Raw genomic sequence first — 19,715 nt, 5'->3', positions numbered from 1 at the left:
GAAAGGGCGAGCATGTTTAGTGCGACCGGGATTCGAACCCGCGGCCTTCAGATTACGAGTCGAACACTTACCTACCTGGCCATACCGGGCCTTACATGAATGAAAACCGAAAAATATGCAAAGTAACTTTTTAAGCTTGAGATGAACTACAATATTAGTATATAAATCCATATATCACAATTATACACTTATTTTTATTCTTTAGAAAGTGTCATCATAAAAGGTAAGAGTCGTGACACATATGCTGGTGTTGTAACAAGACTTCCATGTTTTTCCATCTTCTGAGCATTTTCTTTGACAAAGTTTTGACGCGAAGCAAGCTTGAACTCAAGTGCCTGTTTTTCCATCACATATGAGAATAGAAGGACAGGAAGGGTTAGTTTCAAACAGTACATATATGAATCTTAGGAAATGAAAAAAAAACACACAACAAAATACAACAACATGCATAGTATTACAAAATCACAACACTCAACATGTTCACACGTGGATGTGGTGATTAAGCAGTTACTAGAAACTTTGTAAACAAGTAAGTTCAATTTCTACACAAGAAACATCATTTGATTAGTTGCATACGTGTACTTAGTTAAATTAAAATTCATACATAGATTATTTTGTGACATTTCTGTTATTTTAAAAACAGGGTTTATACCAGTAGATTTTAATATATTAGGGCTAGTATTTTCTGGGTGTAAAGACCAAATTATTCTATATTTCTTAAACTTCAAGATAAAATACTAGTATACATTATATTAAAAACACCAACAATTTTACAAAAATGTTATTAATGTGAAACCTCTATTTTTAAATATATTATCTTTTTCTAAATTTTTAGTTTTCCTTTTTGCCATGTAAGAACACCAGTCACTGTTAAATATTGTTTTCCCTCCCCCGTGTTGTGCTTCCTTTTACATGTTTTTCACACCATGAAATTACTTTGAACAGTCTAAAACCTCAGAACAAACAGAGCAGAATAAACATCCTTCATTTTATGTGACCATCGAAATGCAGAAAATGAAGAAATTTCATCATACATAAGAGTTTAAATTTTACTTTCATACTGATTTATGCTTTTAATAGCCTTGTTTGCCAACAATATTCATCAAGAGTAAATATAAAACCTAGACTTCAAATGGCCCAATCACACATAATATATATAATTAAGTTAACGTAAAGCCAAGCCAGCTAAACCACTAACAGTTTCTTATCATCACTCGCATTCATTCAGTACAGTTTCATTATTACTGCTAATATCATGTGGCACTAGACCCTCTTTAATTAAAAGAATTTTATAACAGTTAGCAAATTTGTGCTGAAGTGTTGGCAATGAATGATAACGACCATCCCCATGTACGATTCTTTTGAACACTTGAGCTAGAAACTATTTATCTAGTATACTTGGCCTAACCAATATTCGTGTACATGAATACGCTTTTACCCTATAGTTTTACTGCTCTAAATCAGCTGTCTTTAGCCTGAAGGTAAAAAAATTAAAAACGGTACCCTTTCACTCTTAGGAGAAGTTGTATTAGTATTCTGATATTACTGAATAATGAGTCTGAACCACAATATTTCCACTTGTAGAGTTCACAGCATTATCCGTTTCCACTGACGATTCATTGATCGACACCAGAACTGATATGAAATCTCAGCAGCATCGTTTAAGGAAATCCCTGAGTAACTGTTCGTGTGGAAACAGCCAGACTCCTGTAAAGGGGAGAAATGTACCACAAGCTTAACCGAAAAATTAAGATCGCCATTTCGCTCATACTTTTTTTTTTTTTTTTTTATCATTTATCGTATAATTTTCGCCTTTCGTAAGAACTGAATCAAAGTCGTTACGTTCCACCACTTTGGGGGTGTTATCCTTTAAATTTTTACACTTAAATCTGGAATGACCAGAATTTTGTGTCTGGCAGTTGTGACAAAAGAACTGATACAGTTTTTTAGCTATAAATCTTTGTTCGTGACAAACATTGCATGTGAAATCTAGGCTATATTGAAATAAATTACTCTATAACAAATAAAAATTGCACACTTTGTGTTGATAATTATATTTTAGGTTATAATAACCAAAATGACCCATCAGATCACCGAGTTTAACACTATAAGGTACGGACGAAATCTCTGGTGGGAATACAACTCGTAAGATCCTAGTCCCATTGTACACATTGTTTATTTTCTTCCAATTTGTCTGTCCTGCTTAAGTGGACACTGGAATTCCATAATTTTCTCTACGATATGATTATCCTCAATATATGGTGGCACCTTAAAATGGATACTGTCACCACTCCACCTATTGAGTCAAGGCTCTGTTGCTTCTTCACAGGCCTATTACATATATGAAATAAATAGCAACTTTTAACATACGGTTGAGTATTTTGTTTAAGATTTCTTACAACTATAGAAATTAGTGTGAAGGAACAATAACATTTCAACGATATCAAATTGAAATTAAAACTTGAGAATTATTTACCAGTTTGTTTGTAGTTAAGCAGCGGTTGTTCGCGCTTAAGTTTACAGACATAACTACCCCTTTAGGGAGGGAAAAAGGCAAGGCAACTTAAATAAACCGAAAAACATGGCAATTATAATAAAATATAAGAGTAATTTACGAATAAAATGAAAGGTATTATAATATTTTTTTCTTTACATGAAAATAATTGTCACTATACGGTTTTTGTATGTGTATCTAATACAATAATACTGGGTTTTGTCTGTCTTGAAATTGTACTCGTCACTAAACTATCTGAATGAGGATGCGTTCACACTCAACGGATGTAAACAAAAGGCGGAAGTAAGTGTACTTTAGTACTACTAATAGTAGACATTTTATACAATAATATATTAAAAACGTATCAAAATTTTTCAAGATTAGTTTGTTGAGTAACGTTAAATGTTTATTTCTTCACAGTATTAAGTATAGTAAACCGTAACATAAAATAATGTAAAATGTACACAGGTTATAGTGTTAATTTATTTCTTTATCGAATAAAGGTGTTCTGAATTAAGCTAAAAGCGTTTTTTCTTATTGCAAAGCCACATTGGGCTATCTGCTGAGCCCACCGAGAGGAATCAAACCCCTGTTGTTCGCGTTATAAATCCGTAGACTTACCGCTGTACTAGAAGGAGGCAAGCTTAAGGTAACTGGGCTAGCAGATATTAGTGTATGGTATTATAATATTTTTTTATTGTTTCAGAAATCCTGTGTAGAAGAACTATTGTAAATTGAGGGTATTTACTATTATACATCTCTAACGTTTGTACACTCGTGAATATCATACATTTGGTGAAACACGATATTGTAGAATTTGAAATTTATTGCCGCCCTAGATAATTTTGTATTATATTTTTAAAAAGTAAACTATTTGATATTTACAAACCAGTGTGGAAAATTTGGAGGCGCCGGGTATCGATCCCGGTACCTCTCGCATGCTAAGCGAGCGCTCTACCATCTGAGCTACGCCCCCTTGAACATAGAATTGTTTAACACAAAACAAATGTTAAAAACGAGTTGTTATAAACTCAAATTTTAATTATTGACTTTATCCAGTTCATTTTAAATTAGGCTACTTCATACGTAAATTTATTTAACACTCCATAGCATTTTCAATCATACTTCTTTTAAGCTTACTATTACTTTGACACTTTTTTACACATTTTTTCTAAAGAATGACTAAATTCTAAAAGTTATATTTTGCATTTCATTAAATACTCATAATATTCAGTACAAGACAAAATAAAGTGTGTTTTGGTCATGAGTTTTGATCTTAGCAGTAAGACGTGTTCGTTTGTGAGATAGATTGTTTTAAGGCTCTAGAAAAAGGGTTAGTTGTCCCCCACTGGGAATTTTATATCCTATATATCGTCTGTATCAGTAACCTTTACTGAGATAAAGTAAATATGTTTTTGCTCTGACAAACTGTTTTTTTACTTAGTCTTCATTCAGTCTTCAAATCTGCTACCTGATAGTCTACAAAAATATTTGAATGGTGATAGAAGTCCAACTTTTTGCTTGAAAAGTAATTTCATTTTTATAACTTATAACTAAGAATAAATGAAGTTATAAATAGGCAGATCTTCTGTACTAGAACATATGTAAAATAATCTTAATTATATTACAGAAGTCTAGAGCCCTAATTTTTATAATCAGTAACTTAGGTAGTTGAGTGTTAATTTTCCAATTGCTGATCTTGTAATTAACCTGTACATCATCATATTTATGATTTGATTATTTCTTGGAGTGAGACAAGCACTTGAAAGCTAACTAACCAATGTGGGTCTTGTGTAAGAAAACTGAATTTTTGTCATTTCAACAGACTACAGTACTAACATGATATAAATTCTTACTAAGCTTCTAATAATTATGATGAATGAAATTATAAGAGAAGTGAATGAAGAAGCTTTATACAGGCTTGAAAGCTGGGCTTGTTTATATGTAAAACTTTTATTATCTGTGGTGAGAATAATCTTTGCAAACATTAGTCCATCCACAAGACTTGAAATTAACCTACAGAAATTCAGTTGAGATCTCTTTCATGATAATTTCAATTGTATTTAATTTTACAATATTATCTTAAACTTTTTGCCTAATAAGTTTTACACCATCTTCATATCTCATTTGTAATTCAAGCAGTGCTAAAGCCTTAAGTACTGGAGCCCTATATGCAGAATATTAAATGCAATCATTCTTGTAACACAGTAGATAAGCACATACTTTAAGAAATCAAACTTTAACAAGTTTGTTTTGACACTCTCTTATAAACTGTTCTCTGCTGATTTAGGATATCATTTTTTTTTCTATAAATGTACGCTTAATATTTACACTGAAAAACTATATTTCCTTAACAGCTAAGTAACTGAACACATTACTGAAAAAAATTCATTTTATTTCACTTCCAAAAATATATTTCATTTAACAAAATTCAATAAATGTATTCAGCCTATTTCTTAAATAAGTCCTAACCAGTCACCAGGAATATTAATGTCCTAGACATCTACATTTTGTGGAAGATTCCATCTATATTGTAACTAGTTTTTCAATATTAACAATTTTTATCCAAAATCCCATAAACTATGCTATAACTGTTTTTAAAATAAAAATACTACACCTATCTAATGATATCAATGCTAATATCTTTTTTTTTAATTGTACGAAACACTTTAGTAACTACAATTAATCCATTTGTAAGTCCTCGTTAATCACAATTAACAAAGTGGTTATTGGTTTCTTTTTATAATGTGCAAAACTCTTTAAGTGGAAACAATTGAGTGAAGCTTATGAAAAGAAAAAAAATATGCTTGTGTATAGTATGTGATTAGCACAACAGATGAGTGAAGATGTGTACATGTTTTAGATTAAATCCTGAAACACAAATCTAGTTTTTAAAAATTGTACTGTCCTTCAACTGATAATGTAAGGAAGCTGCCTAGTGACCATGTGTACTGGTTAACTGTTTACACTGGCCAAGTATCTGAGCTTGGAGTGTTTCCTTAAGAATCAGCCTGTAACATCACTTGATACCACATGAACAACGACAAGACGCAGATGTCAAATTAATCATCTTTATCTTTTCCCCATATCTAAATAAATCTTTGCATTAACAAATTTAACAAAAGTAACATTTTACCAGAGAGTGGAAAACTCATGTTTGTTGTACAGATTGAGAGATAATTCAGGGAAAATCCCATTTCATTACTTTTCCATTTTAGCTAAATCCCATTCCTTAGACAGTGGAATGATCTCTAGGTAGATCTAAGGAATAACTTCAGTTGATTTACAAATTATTTAAAAATAAATGTTGAAAAAAACCTATAAAATCAAGAGTATTAAAAATACAAACCTGCCAAGTCCTGCAACACAGTTTTCTAGATTGTTTCTAAACTTAGTTTGAAGAAGGTTAAATCAATCATCCTTTTACCAATCAGTGGAAAAGTCCCAACATCAAATTGCTAATCCTGCTGGTATAGTAACTTCAGTCATCACTATCATTATTATACAATCTCGTAAAGTGTTAATTTTATCATCTTAGCTATAGGCTGTGCTATAAAATGGGAAACCCAAGGCACAAAATTGGCTTTATCCCCTTCCATGAAACCAAATATTGCTGTTTATTTAAAAATAAAAGAATAACCTTAGTTTAAGAACATTACAAAAAACATGACAAAACATTCTACTGGAAACTTTATACATTTATAAAGATTTAGCAATCCACGTTAACAAATAAACAAAAATAATAAAAGTAAAAACCCACTATGAAAACTTTGGATTAATATTCTCCTCATAAATAATACTACTATAATAATACTAATATATAATCAGGTGATATTGATATTTATGTACAGAACTATGTTTTTGATGTTTATTTTTAACTATGACATTTTTTTATTCATATACCTGTACAATAACTATAAATATTCAGTTATTGTATATTAATTAAAAACACACATATTGTTCGCTCTGTATATTTTTCAAATAATTTTGAAACAATGAAGAAGCTTGTAAAACATGAAATAGTTATAGATAGTGTTAACCATGTCCCTGCTTTATCAAATGAACTTACGAGAATGAACCATTACTGCATTAGCTTTTATCTCCTACAGTGGAGTTATCCAGGGTTTAATAATGCCTTCACAAATAAATAATAAAAAAATTGAAAAGACCCAGTAGTCAAGAGTATCTACAACATGGTGTTAGTGACAGCATGGTAAGTGTTTGTGTACCATTTCATATTGGTTTTGCTTGCTTTTGTATAACATCTATTTGTCATTTAATGATTGATCAATCTCTAAAGCCATCTAAGTAGTGAGATGTTGCTAGTGATAGGGCAAATAAAATTGTATCTACAGAAATATTGAATATAATTCTAAAGAGGTTATGATTTCATTGAACTTGTCACAGGTTCAGTAAGATTTGGAATGTTGTGTTCAGTCTTGGGCTCCTTACCTGAGATGGAGGGGTTGTCATATGAGATATTAAATCCTCTGAAATTGTTTTCTCTTGCTAAAAGAAAAGTTACAGTCGATCTGATTGAAATGTTTAAGTTAAAAAATGGAATAGATACTGTTGATACATATTATTTTTTCATATTTGACACTGACAATAGTAGGAATATGGTGCACAAATATAAGATGTGACAGAGTAGGAGTCATATTCAGCTCATAGTTTCATTTTCCAAGAGGGTGGTTGCACTTTGAAATGCGTTACCTTCAGATGCTCTAAAAGTAGAAAATGTGCGTTAACAAAATTTTTCTTTACGTATATGAATGACAATGGCTGACTGTAATTCTCAGAATTGTTTTAATTTAGTTTAGAGGATGGAACAGCTGAGATGGACAAAAAAGGTTACATGCTGTCTCAAAAAATTATTTATGTAGGCGTGTCATGCTGTGTATTACACCACCTCTTCATCTGGAATAACTAGTTATGCCTAATATCTTTTGTTTTTCGTAACTATGGCATAAAGTTAGAAGTTGCATAGAAAAACTAAACACATAATAAAAGCAAGGTCGTAGATAAATATTTTAATGAACAACAGTAAACTAGAACTTATAATTTTTGTTATAACTTGAGTACAAAGTTTCTGTATGCAGTGTTTTATATAACCTACTTTTTCATGGTAATAACGAAAGTTACGTATGTGGGAAATATCTTTCTTTGCATGCGCAAAACGATTCTTAAAAATCCAGTAGGCTTTGTTGAATAGTTTTGACGCTGACTAATATTTATATCAAATCTTACGTCTAATTGTAGGTTGTAAATATCTCTCAGAGTACTAAATTTAAACAATCCATAAAGTTAAGTATGTTTTTTCTATAAAAAAAGTTTCCGTAATTTCAGCGCGAAAAAAGGTAAAAAATTCATTTTAAAACCAGGGATTTATATCTCGTATATTTCTTAATGGATTGCCTTGAAATTTGGAATACGAAGTATGGGTTCAGCCATAGCACTTTCACTGAGAATGCGACTTAGGTTACTACAGTCCAATTTAAAGAAAGTGGAAAATATTAAACTATCATTCTGGTTTAGAAAACACAGTATAGGTTGTTTTCGTCACGCAACACGCTAATCGTGTCTCGATACAACACTGGTGACTGTTTTCAGGGTTAAGTCTTCCCAATTCTCTTTATTTCATGAGCAATAAAATAATATAAATGTGATTTTTTGTCACCACTGTTTATGATGTTTTTCATTAATGGTGTCTAAAAACAACCCTTTCAAAGTACGAGTGTTTTAAGTTCCTTTTGCCGAAAAATGATACAGGTTTCTACTTTAGACTTCAAGAAGCATAACAAGAATGCAGAAAAATTAACTATTTATTTCAAGGTGTTACTTCTCTATGGGTGTTTAGGTGAAATATATATAACTAATGTTTTTGTTTTCAAGGAAAATTTACAAATTAAAAAAAAGAAGCAAACCTTAATTCGAAAAATTGTGAATCCTGGTTTTACAATATATACATTTCTTGTCCAGTTTTATTTCTGTTTCTATTTTTCTTTCATTTGGTATGTTTTTCTTTGATTAACTCATTATTTAATATTCTTGAAAATATATTAGCATGCGATTTCAAGGAGTTCATTATACTTCCACAAATATGTTTAAAAAAGAAACAATATCTGTGTCTATACACTTATGTTTACAATTATATATGTATGTATATACATACAGAAGAAATTAATAGGATTTATTCTAACTATTAATGTTTTAAAGTAGTTAGCATGCAGATAAGGTGAATAAAATCTTAAAACTAACTTAATTTACGACATAAGTTACGAACAACATGAACACTTATCACAATGTGTAGTTCTTTTTAATTATTTAACTTTTATTTATAAAATAAGTGAGGTTTAAATCTTGTAGAAAAAGTAGTTTGTAATTCTTCTTTTTATTATATCTTTCATTTCGTTCTTTTTTTCATAATCATATTAACCTAAATTACAGTTTTAAACATACGTATTTTATAGACCGAAAATATGCTTCTTAATGTCTTGAATATGTTAACAGATGGCGGTAAAATAAGTTAGAAGAGAAGTGAAACAGTTACCTTGCTTAAAATTCTCTAAAAACAGTTGTCGTTATTAACGGATGATAACACATACATAAATTTACTTTTAGCAGTAGGATGGAACAATTACTAATAAAATCGTTAATACACATAGTTATTATTCATCTTTAAGCTTACATAATCATGTGAAAACATGAAAATAACACATAAAATTCAATAAGGCTAATTAGAACATTATTATGAAGCACCACGAAAACTATCGCTTGAATCTCAAACATAAGGTAGATAATTCACTGGGGAACACTTTTTCAGTAACTTTGAGTTGCATTGGATATTTTAACTGATTCTGAAGGAGTTTTAGGCGCTGATTTCAAATCTGAAATTAGTTTTTCTCTACAAGCTCTAGTTTGTATGCAATTTGAGGTTAATGAAATTGTACAAATGTGAACTTGCATAAACCATGTATAATCATTTTCACGTCCATGTATATAGATAGCTTCTAATATTTTGATCATTCTTCTTTTGTTTCAGATCAGACATGGCTTCCAAAAATAGATATCATTGCAGAAACAAGCCTGATGCCTTCTGCTACATATGTGGATGCTACACACTCAATCGTCAGAGACGTAACGTATCCTCGTTCGTCAAGCGTGCCTACAAGGCATATTTTGAAGTTCATCTTGGTGATCAAGACAAGCAATGGGCTCCTCATGTTGTGTGCCACAATTGTGAGGAAATGCTTCGAGACTGGACCAAAGGAAAACGCAATGGTCTGCCTTTTGGTGTTCCAATGATTTGGCGCGAACCCACCAACCATGTAACTGACTGTTATTTCTGCATGGTAAACACAACGGGTGTTGGGAAGAAAAACCGACATAAGATTACGTATTCGAACATTCCCTCAGCTATTCGGCCTGCTCCGCACTCTGAAGAAGTTCCTGTTCCAGTTTTCAAAGGCTTGCCTTCATTGGACGATAAAGACATTGGACATGATACAAGCGAACAAGACAGTTGTGACAGTGAATTGTCAGAAAAGTGTACACAATCGGAGAACTGTTCTTCAGACACTGAACCTTTCCCCGTCCCTAAGCCTCTTCCCCAGGCTGAACTGAATGATTTAGTGCGGGATTTAGGTCTTTCAAAGAAAGCAGCAGAGCTTTTGGCATCAAGATTACAAGGCATAAATCTTGTTGATCACTCTGTTAAAGTATCATATTTCAGAAAGCGTGACCAGCTTTTAGTGACCTTCTTTTCAGAAGACAGACAGTTTGTTTACTGCCATGACATCCAAGGGCTTCTCAAAGAACTGGGTGTACCTTACTATAGTCCTGCTGAATGGAGACTCTTTTTAGACAGTTCAAAACGCAGTCTAAAGTGTGTTTACATAATAGTAATGTTTATGGAGCAGTACCTGTCGGTCACTCAGTGCATTTGCGGGAAGACTATGATGATATGAGAATGGTCATGGACTTATTAAAATATCATGAGCACAATTGGATCATTTGTGTAGACTTAAAGATGGTCAACTTTCTTCTTGGACAACAGAAAGGTTTCACCAAGTTTCCATGTTTCCTCTGTATGTGGGACAGCCGAGCACGAGACAGACATTGGGTCCAGAAGGACTGGCCTATTCGTGACACCCTTGAAGCAGGCATGCCAAATATCATACAAGACCCAATTGTAAGCAGAGATAAGATCATCTTTCCTCCTCTTCACATCAAATTAGGTTTGATGAAGCAATTTGTCAAGGCACTGGAAACCGAAGGTGAATGTTTCCAACACATCATCACAGCTTTACCAGGGTTATCATTTGAGAAGATCAAAGCAGGCGTGTTTGATGGTCCACAGATTCGAACCCTAATTCGTGATGATCACTTTGTTGCTAAGATGACTTTTTAGAAAAGGCAGCATGGTTATCCTTTGTGGCAGTCGTTCAGAACTTCCTTGGAAACAATAAGGCGTAGAACTACAGTGAACTTGTGAACAGAATGCTCCTCGCTTTTCGTGATCTCGGGTGCAACATGAGCATCAAGCTTCATTTTTTGAACAGCCACCTTGATAAGTTCCCTGACAACCTGGGGGCTGTGAGTGACGAACAAGGAGAACGATTCCACTAAGACCTAAAGGTCATGGAAGAACGCTACCAAGGGCGCTGGGACAAAAGTATGATGGCTGACTACTGCTGGAGCATTAAACGAGATTGTCCAGATGAAGTGTACAAACGCAAATTCCTACCTGAATAAAATACACAAACAAATTGATAAGCTATTCCTATCATTTCCTATAATAACGAAAAATTAGAAAATAAATAAAAATGTCAAATTGCATAAAATCTGTATCTTGCAGACAAAAACCGACTTCAGATTTGAAATCAACACACTCAAATTGACTATAGAAAGGTCTTTTTTTAAATGCAACAAAATGAGTGTTCCCCAGTGTAATTACTTGTTTAATAAATCTTTGTTTCCTTCATTTTACTTTGATCATAAATTAATAGTTTTTAATTATATCGTTATTACTTTTTTAACTAAAAGAGGACGAAAGTGATCTTTAGTTGTAGTTAGTGTACAGCGGACTCAATCCCAAAATTGTAAAAAAGTAAAACATTATTATGCTGAGAAAACAGAAATCTACTGTTGTATGAAGTAAGCGAGTCATTTGTCATATAGCATAAAAGGAAAACGAACTTTTGGTTAAAAGAGCAAATAGTCATTTGTTATGTGGAGTAAACAGAAACAAGCTGCTGCAAAAATAAGTGATATACAAAGTAAACAGAAATCAATTGTTGTGTAAATCAGCTGTTTTACTAAGTAAATAAAAATCACCTGTTGTGTGAACAGGTGAGTCAGCTGTTATGTGAAGTAAACAAATGTCAGCTGTTGTGTGAATAGGTGAGTCAAGTATTATTTGCAGTAAACGATAATCAATTGTAGGTTGGAGGAAGCAGAAATCAGCTCCTTTGTGTAATAGGCGAGTCAACTGTTGTGTAAAGTAAGGGAGAATCATTAGCTGTCAGTTAAATGAAAATAATCTCTTGTGTAAAATAGGTGAATTACCTATTCTTTAAAGCAAGTGTTATGTAAAGAAAGTGAGAATCAGTTGTTGTGTGAAAGAGGCAAGTTAGCTGATATGTAAGTAAGGAAGAGCCATTTATTGTCTGAAATAAAAGGAGAGTAAGCTCCTGTGTGAAGTAAGCGAGTCAGATCTTTTGTGAAGTAAGCAAGTGAGATGTTATATAAAATAAACAAGTCATCCGTTGTTAAAAGTCGACAAGTCGACTATTGTATGAAATAAGCAAGTCAACTGTTGTATGAGGTAGGCAAGTCAGCTGTTGTGTGAAGTAAGCAAGTCAGTTGTTGTGTGAAATAACTGAGAATTTTATCGTGCTGTAAGTATGCTGGAGGCAAACAGCATATATATAACGCTAATAATGTAAGACAATTAAATTAGAAATATGTAACAAACAGCAAATGAAAACAGGAAGTTTGGATCGTACAGCAAAAAGTTTCATTAACATGTAAGGTCTAAAATTGTCTGTAGTTCGTATGTTATGTGGTAAAATAAACATAAATCCAACTACGTATGAGTAATGTTTGTTTAAAAAAAATGCTATCATAGTTAGGCTTGTAAGGTAATAACGGATTGTGCAAATGTTAAAATATATCAGATTTCCATCACAGTTTCAGTTTAAATTTAATGCGAGTATTATGATTGAAATAAATTATATAGGGCGAGTGATGTAGTTATTTTAAGAAGAAATAGCTTAACGTAATATTATTTATATGCTTGTTTTCGAATCCTACTTGTGTAGACATGAAATAGTGATTATTTTTCTCGTTGTTTTAACTGAGTGTTAATGAATCAAAATATTTAGTAGTGTGTGTAGACTTCTGGCGGAGAATAGATACGCGTCTTAAGTTTAGTTCGGTACATAGATCTAGAATCCGTGATTGTGAGTTTAACCATAAAGAATGCATATTGGCGATTTTTAAAGTGAACTTATGATATACTTTATCGTAACAATAATTTACAGAAAAAATACTTTATATTGCCAGTTGAGTTCTAAAGGAATAGAATCAACCTGTGTGGATTTATACAAAAAACGAGATGAGATAACTATTTAAATGTCGGGATATAACTGTGGTAACTAACAGCTATAGTAGCGATTTTTAAAAATGTACATATCACATATTGTATTGTAATAACATAGTAGAGAAGAATAATTGGCCTAGTGCAATTGGGTTCTAAAATAACTGACCCGACCTGTGTAGAAATCGACAAAACTGAGACAATTTTTTAAATCGTGAAAGAAGAATGTGAGTTTGAAATAAGAGAACAAATTGAATTTCTAAGTTTACCCGACAAAGAGAAGACTCAAGAATAATAATTGAGTCAGAGCAGGCTTAACAAAGCTGCTATATTTGATGAACAAAACGATACATGGATACTTTTTGATGAGGTATGAAAGATTTGTTCCTTGTCACAATTGCAACAAAAGTGACTGAACAGTATCTATCAGCCCTTCTAATAACAAAAGGCTTACAAGTGTATGTAACCATAACATCAGAAGGTTTCATGGACTGTGACAAGTTAAAATGCTATGAACGTACTAAAGAAAGTTTCACTAACAGCTCTGAAAAATTGAACTTCACAGTAGATAAACTGTATTTCGGTTTCTGTCACCTTTACAGTGATACTTTACAAGATGGACTCGTATAACAAAGCGCGAAGATTGTTTCGAAGGAATGGTAGATTTGCTAGTATGTGAAGAGTTCATAATTACTTGCTCCAATAACATGCCACTGATCCTAAACGAGAGAGTACCTAAAGACATGGATGGAATGATCAAGCTGGCGGAACAGTATATGGAGAGAGTATAACTGGAAAGTTAAATAAGACACCTGAAGTTACCATAAGCGATCACGAAAGCAAAAGTAATTAAAGTATCATGATCCTACAAGTCATAAAAGGTGAAGTCTCGAAAGTAGGATGCATTAATTTAAGGAGTCACATAAGATAGAATCTTCATTGCAGAAAATTTGAAATAGTGTCCAGGAGAAAGTAGAGCACAAAACCAAATAAAAATGAACTTAGAGAACAGAGAAAAGGAAGGGAACGCTTTGCCAGATCTCTCAGGGAAATTCTACTGGAGAAGTTAAACACATCATAGTACCAACATAATACCAGACTCAAGTGATAAAATTGGCTTACAAGTCGATTGTGGGAGGACATCTAGCAATGAAGAAGACAACATACAAAATCATCAGGAACTTTCACTGGTAAGGGGTAATAAGTGATGGGATCAGATTCTGTTGTTAATATGACATTTGCCAAAGGACAATACCTAGAGAGGTAAGATAGCCAAAGTGCCACTGGATGAGATTTCTCTCTAAGAAGAGCCAATCACCAGAGTATCTGTGCTCTTGATCGGATCACTAGCACATGTTTCTGACAAAGGCAACCAGTATGTGCTGACAGTTATTCAAAAGCCACAGCATTGATGAAAATAGAAACAAAGAGAGTAGCAAAAGTCTTTCTGAAAGTCTTCTGCAGAATAGACTTTTGAAAAGAAGTCTTGAGTGACATAAATACCTAATTTATCTCATAAATGGTTCAAGAAATTTGCAAACGATAGGCAGCTTTCTACTATTTTGTACAGCATTCAGATATAATGAACTTTGTAGCTTTCTATTATCCTTCACAACCTCAGATATAACGGACATTGTGAGAGAGTCAACAGTGTTAAAGAGCATACTGAACATGTGCCAGGGGAGACTTTTGGCTGGGACAGGTACCTACAGCCAGTACCACTGATTACCACGATCAAAGATCTAGTCAAGACAAAACCATATTGGATGCTCTATATGATAGAGGTAAACTGGAATTGTTGAACTTTCAAATCCAGCCTACTGGTCACCAGAAGCTATCGTGAAGAAGAGGGTTGGCTCAATTCTTTTCTGCATAAATGTTTGGAAGCGCATCGTGACAAAAGTAGACTTTAAACCTATGGGCAACCGAAATGCTATCATGGCGAAACTGGATGAGGCCAATAAAGATTATTGGCAGGTTCTGATAGAGATAGAATTGAAAGTGAAGTCAGCTTTTGTGACACCAATTGAATGTTACCAGTTTAATAGGATACCATTACCACATGATGGAGAAGATGCTACATAAACCACCAACGATTAAATTAGTCTGGTCCTCTCCTCATTGTTGGTGAAACGTTTCTGGTTGGTGAGCACAAAACAGGTTTAACTTTCTGTGCTAATTATACTTAAATATAATAGTATTTAGCTTTGTAGGAGAACCAACACAACAATTTACTTAATGAAGTTATTTCTAAATCATGTACTCGGCTGAGGTTGTAAAACAAGGTTTTGATTTTTTAATACTTTTGTAAAATATTTCATCTTTCTCTGTTTATCTGGTTTTTATGACATACATTTTATCCCTATAAATACATATATCCTTTTATTAACCAAAATTTCTATATCCCGATTGTTTCAATTAATTTTTGTTCTCAAACAACAATTTTTAGTTTGGGAAAGGAAAAGAAAATTTATTTCATTGTTGGTCAAACATAAAATTGAAATCACAAAATTTATTGCTGACTTTAACTATAGCTAGTTAATGAGGGATTTATCACTGACAAAATCAAGCATTGAGTGTTCGTAAACATGTGTAAATCCAAAGATCACATCCAAACTGTATATAAATTATAAGCGCCATCCAACTGTATCAACTGGAAAAAAAAGAAAGAATATAAGGAAAATACTGGATACAGAGATGTGTGAACATTATGGCGTTCATTTGTATTAGATTAATTTGAAACTATTAATAGTACGAGCGTTTGGGTTTATTTTGAAATTAAATTATTTCTGATATTTTGGAACTCGTGTATTGTTTTTAATTTAAAAATATTTTGTTACATTAATTCACTCTTTAGTGTCATATTTGTCTAAAATTATCCAATTAATGTTTTGTTAATTAATCCTCTTTGTTAGTGCCACATTTATGTAAAATTATTCTTATAATGTTTCCTAAATTTAATTTACTTTAATAGTGTCATGTTTATATATAGTTATCCTAGTAATGATTTTTACATTAATCCATTTAGCTAGTGTTAGACTGTGTACGTACTTTCTTAGAGCAAAGCCACATCAGGTTACCTAACTGTGTTCACCGAAACCAAGAGATACCATACCGCTGATTTTAGTGTTGTAAATCAAAAGAATTACAGCTGTCCAAGCGGGGAATGTCAGTGACAGATTTATAAAAGATTATCCTAGTAATGTTTTATTTATAAATCTACTTTATTAGTGTCATATTTATATAAAGTTATCCGAGTAATATTTTGTTACAGTAATCTATTATTAGTATTAGATTTATAAAAAGTTATTGTCTCTCTGTTTCATATTTACCTAAAGTTCATCTCCGAGGAACAGGTGTTAACAAGTGTTATAAATTACTTGTGTTCCTGGGTTGCAACAATAATTGGTCGAATGTAATACTTTGATTGCATAGGATGAAACAAAAGTTGTCCTTGTTCGACTTCATTATAAATCGTCCAATATTTTGTTCACTTCGTATAATTACATGTGCACATGATAAGTAACAAAACTAAATTAATGGTTACATATTGTTTGTCTTATATTTTGTTCACGTAATATGATTACATCTACTAATGATAAAGCGATAAGATGAAATAAAAGCTTACTGTATTGATAATATTCAACAGTTTTACCAGTTAGTCATAAACTTCAAAAAGGTAAATGTTAACCAGATAATTATTTTTTGTCTCTTTTAACTTTTAATGATCAACATATTTTTATACTATAAATACATATGGAACATTGATCCGTGTTAAAACTAATATGTAATGTCAGGCGTATCTACTATTAATTATGAAAACGTTAAAGGAACTTTATACAATAAGAAATGGCTGAGAATGAATAAACTTGTCATGTATTTATTGAAACTTCTTCAGTAATTTACAAAATGAAAATAACAATAAATCATTAAGTAACTTTCAAAGGTAGAAAATATATCCGGTATTTAAACAGAAAACTGTACGTAGCTCCTACTTTAGCAAGGAGTGAAAGCAGCATTTTTGAAAGTTCACTGTTATCATTCACGACTGTAGAAAAAAACAAAACAGTAATTAACAAATAATTTTTTATAAAACATCATAAGATATAATTTAGATTTCTTCTAATAATATTCTTAATTACGTTTAATTAATCAGAACTATAATATCTAGTAACAATGAATGTAAAACCATGAGTTATAGCTTTGGTTCACATTGTCCAGAGGTCCACATTTTTTTACATCAAGTTAGTTGCCCTAAAAAGTTCTGTAAGTAAATTAATTGGAGAAAAGGATTAGTAATGGTGAACTGTTTTACATATTTGTACAACTGTAATTAACAAACATATTTCAACGTGGATTTCGAACGTTGTCAAATACTCGGCTTCACTATTATCTTCTACCGACTTTGAATCTTTCAAACAGAATGTTGTAGAAAGTCTTAGCTCCAGTGGTTTATGTTTAATTAACTAACACAATTTTCGGTAATTTCTACAGTTTATTTTACTTGTAACCCAGTCAACATCGTTTTTATTTTTTTCTCTTGATCACTTTTATTCAGTTGTGATATCACATATTTTTGTCTGCATTACCATTGTAAATAGTTTACTGGTACGTATTGTAATGTAAATTTCCAACGATCAAATTATCTATTTGAATACCTTCTTCATTAATTTTAATATGCTTATCTGTATTTGGTCAAAATTTTTATATGTGATTATCGTGTCAGTTAATAGATAAAACACAAGAAATTCCAATCACTGATCACTGATTAACAAGTTCTATAACTTATAATTCTGTATGATAAACAGTTAATATTTAGGATGGTTTAATTTAGTTTTTATTAAATATTTTAAAATCCTTTGTTGTTTGATTTAAATTTACCGGTGTTTGTTATTGTCTTAGTTATGATATTAAACTGAATTATGTAATATGTTTAGTTAACGACAGTTCATTACATGTTGTTTACTCCAAGTTTTATTTTTCAAAATGTTTCCTGACTAAGTATGGGATAATGCATCGACACTCGATATCTAATAGTGATGAATACTTGAAAATTGTCTTTTCGCCGAGCTTAACTGGACATCAAGAATTTCTCAATGTTTTCAAAGTTTAATTGCTTTCTTACCTTATTTGGTGAACACCAGTTATCTGGTAAAGTTAATATGAGGTTTATTGCCCTATTTCGAGTCTATTTTAGTAGAGATTTCTTATTTGTAGTCACATGCAGGTTTAAATTTTAACAACGTTTTACCTACAAACTATCCACAAGATCCACAAGAACCACCTCCACGTCGATATCCTCCACCACCTCTTCCGAATCCTCCTCGTCCTCTGCCAAAACCTCCTCCATAACCACTACGTCTACCGAATCCACCTCTTCTTCCTCCTCCATAGGAGCCATATCCATTGTATCCGCCAAATCCAGAAGTGAAATCGCCGTTACCTTCATGTCCTTCACTACTTTCCCCTGATAGGACATTATCGAGTAATAATAAAAGAACAAGGACGCTTACCAGACATTTCAAAGTTTTCCCCATAGCACTGGTTGGCTCTGATCTTACCTGGAAAACTGTTAATAAAAATTTACATTTTGACTTGTATACTAATGTTAGACAAGAAGTCGCTCACTGTTGTTTATATTTGACTTTTATAACGAACGTGAAACATTATGAATTATATTAAGATATACTGAAGACTAACTAAGTAAGCTCAAGTTCGAGTTTCTCATAAACTATTGTAGTCAAAAAACTCAAGATGTAATTATATATATTTGTGTGTCTTTTTGTGTATGTTTGAATTCATATGGTATTTCATTTTTAATATAAAACAAAATACAATATAATTTCTTTAAAACAAACAGATAGTGTAAGATATTGTCAGAGTTCAGTAAATACATTTTTGGGTATCGTTTAGGAATTAGAAACATAGTACAAAACCAAGAAAATAATATCAATTGTTTTGTGAGAAAAATGAATTAAATCTCATTTCTGTGTTATTTGATAGTAGCAGTGACTATTGATATTCAATATGAAAAGAAACGAGTGAGAAGGTATTGAAATAGTACATGCACAAACGTTACCCAAATAACAGTATACGTCTACTTACCAAACCAATTGGTTATGCAGGCTGGTTACAATAAATCAACTCGAAGATCAGTTGTAAATGGGACAACAGTAAACAAGAAGTCCTGGAAAGAAACTATTTATAGTGTTTTGGTGTATCCTCAAACAGTTTTAAATCACGTGCTTGGATTTTCATTTTTTTTGAACACATATATAAGTTTTTAATCTTTCAAAAATTGGGTTTTTCCCCAACTTTCACTATATTTTAATACTAATAGATAAAGACAAAGGACATGGTAGTCACAACTTGACAGAGAATAACTGTATCATTAAAAATAAAAAACACCATCTACAGCTGGAGAGTAAAACCCACGTGAGTAGGGGATTTCCCACCTCTTACCGCAACCACAAGTTTAACAGTCTGTATAACCCTGACTTTCTACTAACCCTGAAACCATTCTTTATTGTGTGTTTTATTGTTGAATGTACAGAGGGTGTTCTTTTTTATTACACCGTATATTGTATTGCCGAACCGTTGGAGTTGTTCAAATGGATATAA

At 32.1% G+C, this 19,715-nt stretch overlaps 1 long non-coding RNA gene and 1 other non-coding gene across 3 annotated transcripts; both read right to left on the bottom strand.

Moving 5' to 3' along the window:
- Positions 1–3,397: 3,397 nt before the first annotated feature.
- On the bottom strand, positions 3,398–3,470 carry TRNAA-AGC (transfer RNA alanine (anticodon AGC)). The gene has a single exon. It is a non-coding gene; the product is annotated as a tRNA-Ala (tRNA).
- Positions 3,471–16,958: 13,488 nt separating this feature from the next.
- LOC143232053 (uncharacterized) lies at positions 16,959–19,352 on the bottom strand. 2 transcript variants are annotated; one of them, XR_013017358.1, is made up of 3 exons: positions 19,200–19,352; positions 18,346–18,663; positions 16,959–17,142 (listed from the first exon to the last, which is right to left on the bottom strand). It is a non-coding gene; the product is annotated as an uncharacterized LOC143232053 (long non-coding RNA). The 2 variants fall into 2 exon arrangements; XR_013017357.1 differs by having other exon boundaries at positions 18,350–18,663.
- Between the last annotated feature and the right edge of the window lie 363 nt (positions 19,353–19,715).

The sequence above is a fragment of the Tachypleus tridentatus genome, chromosome 11, assembly GCF_004210375.1.
Source record: "Tachypleus tridentatus isolate NWPU-2018 chromosome 11, ASM421037v1, whole genome shotgun sequence".
Classification (NCBI taxonomy): domain Eukaryota; kingdom Metazoa; phylum Arthropoda; class Merostomata; order Xiphosura; family Limulidae; genus Tachypleus; species Tachypleus tridentatus.
This window is presented reverse-complemented; position numbering and strand designations above follow the sequence as displayed.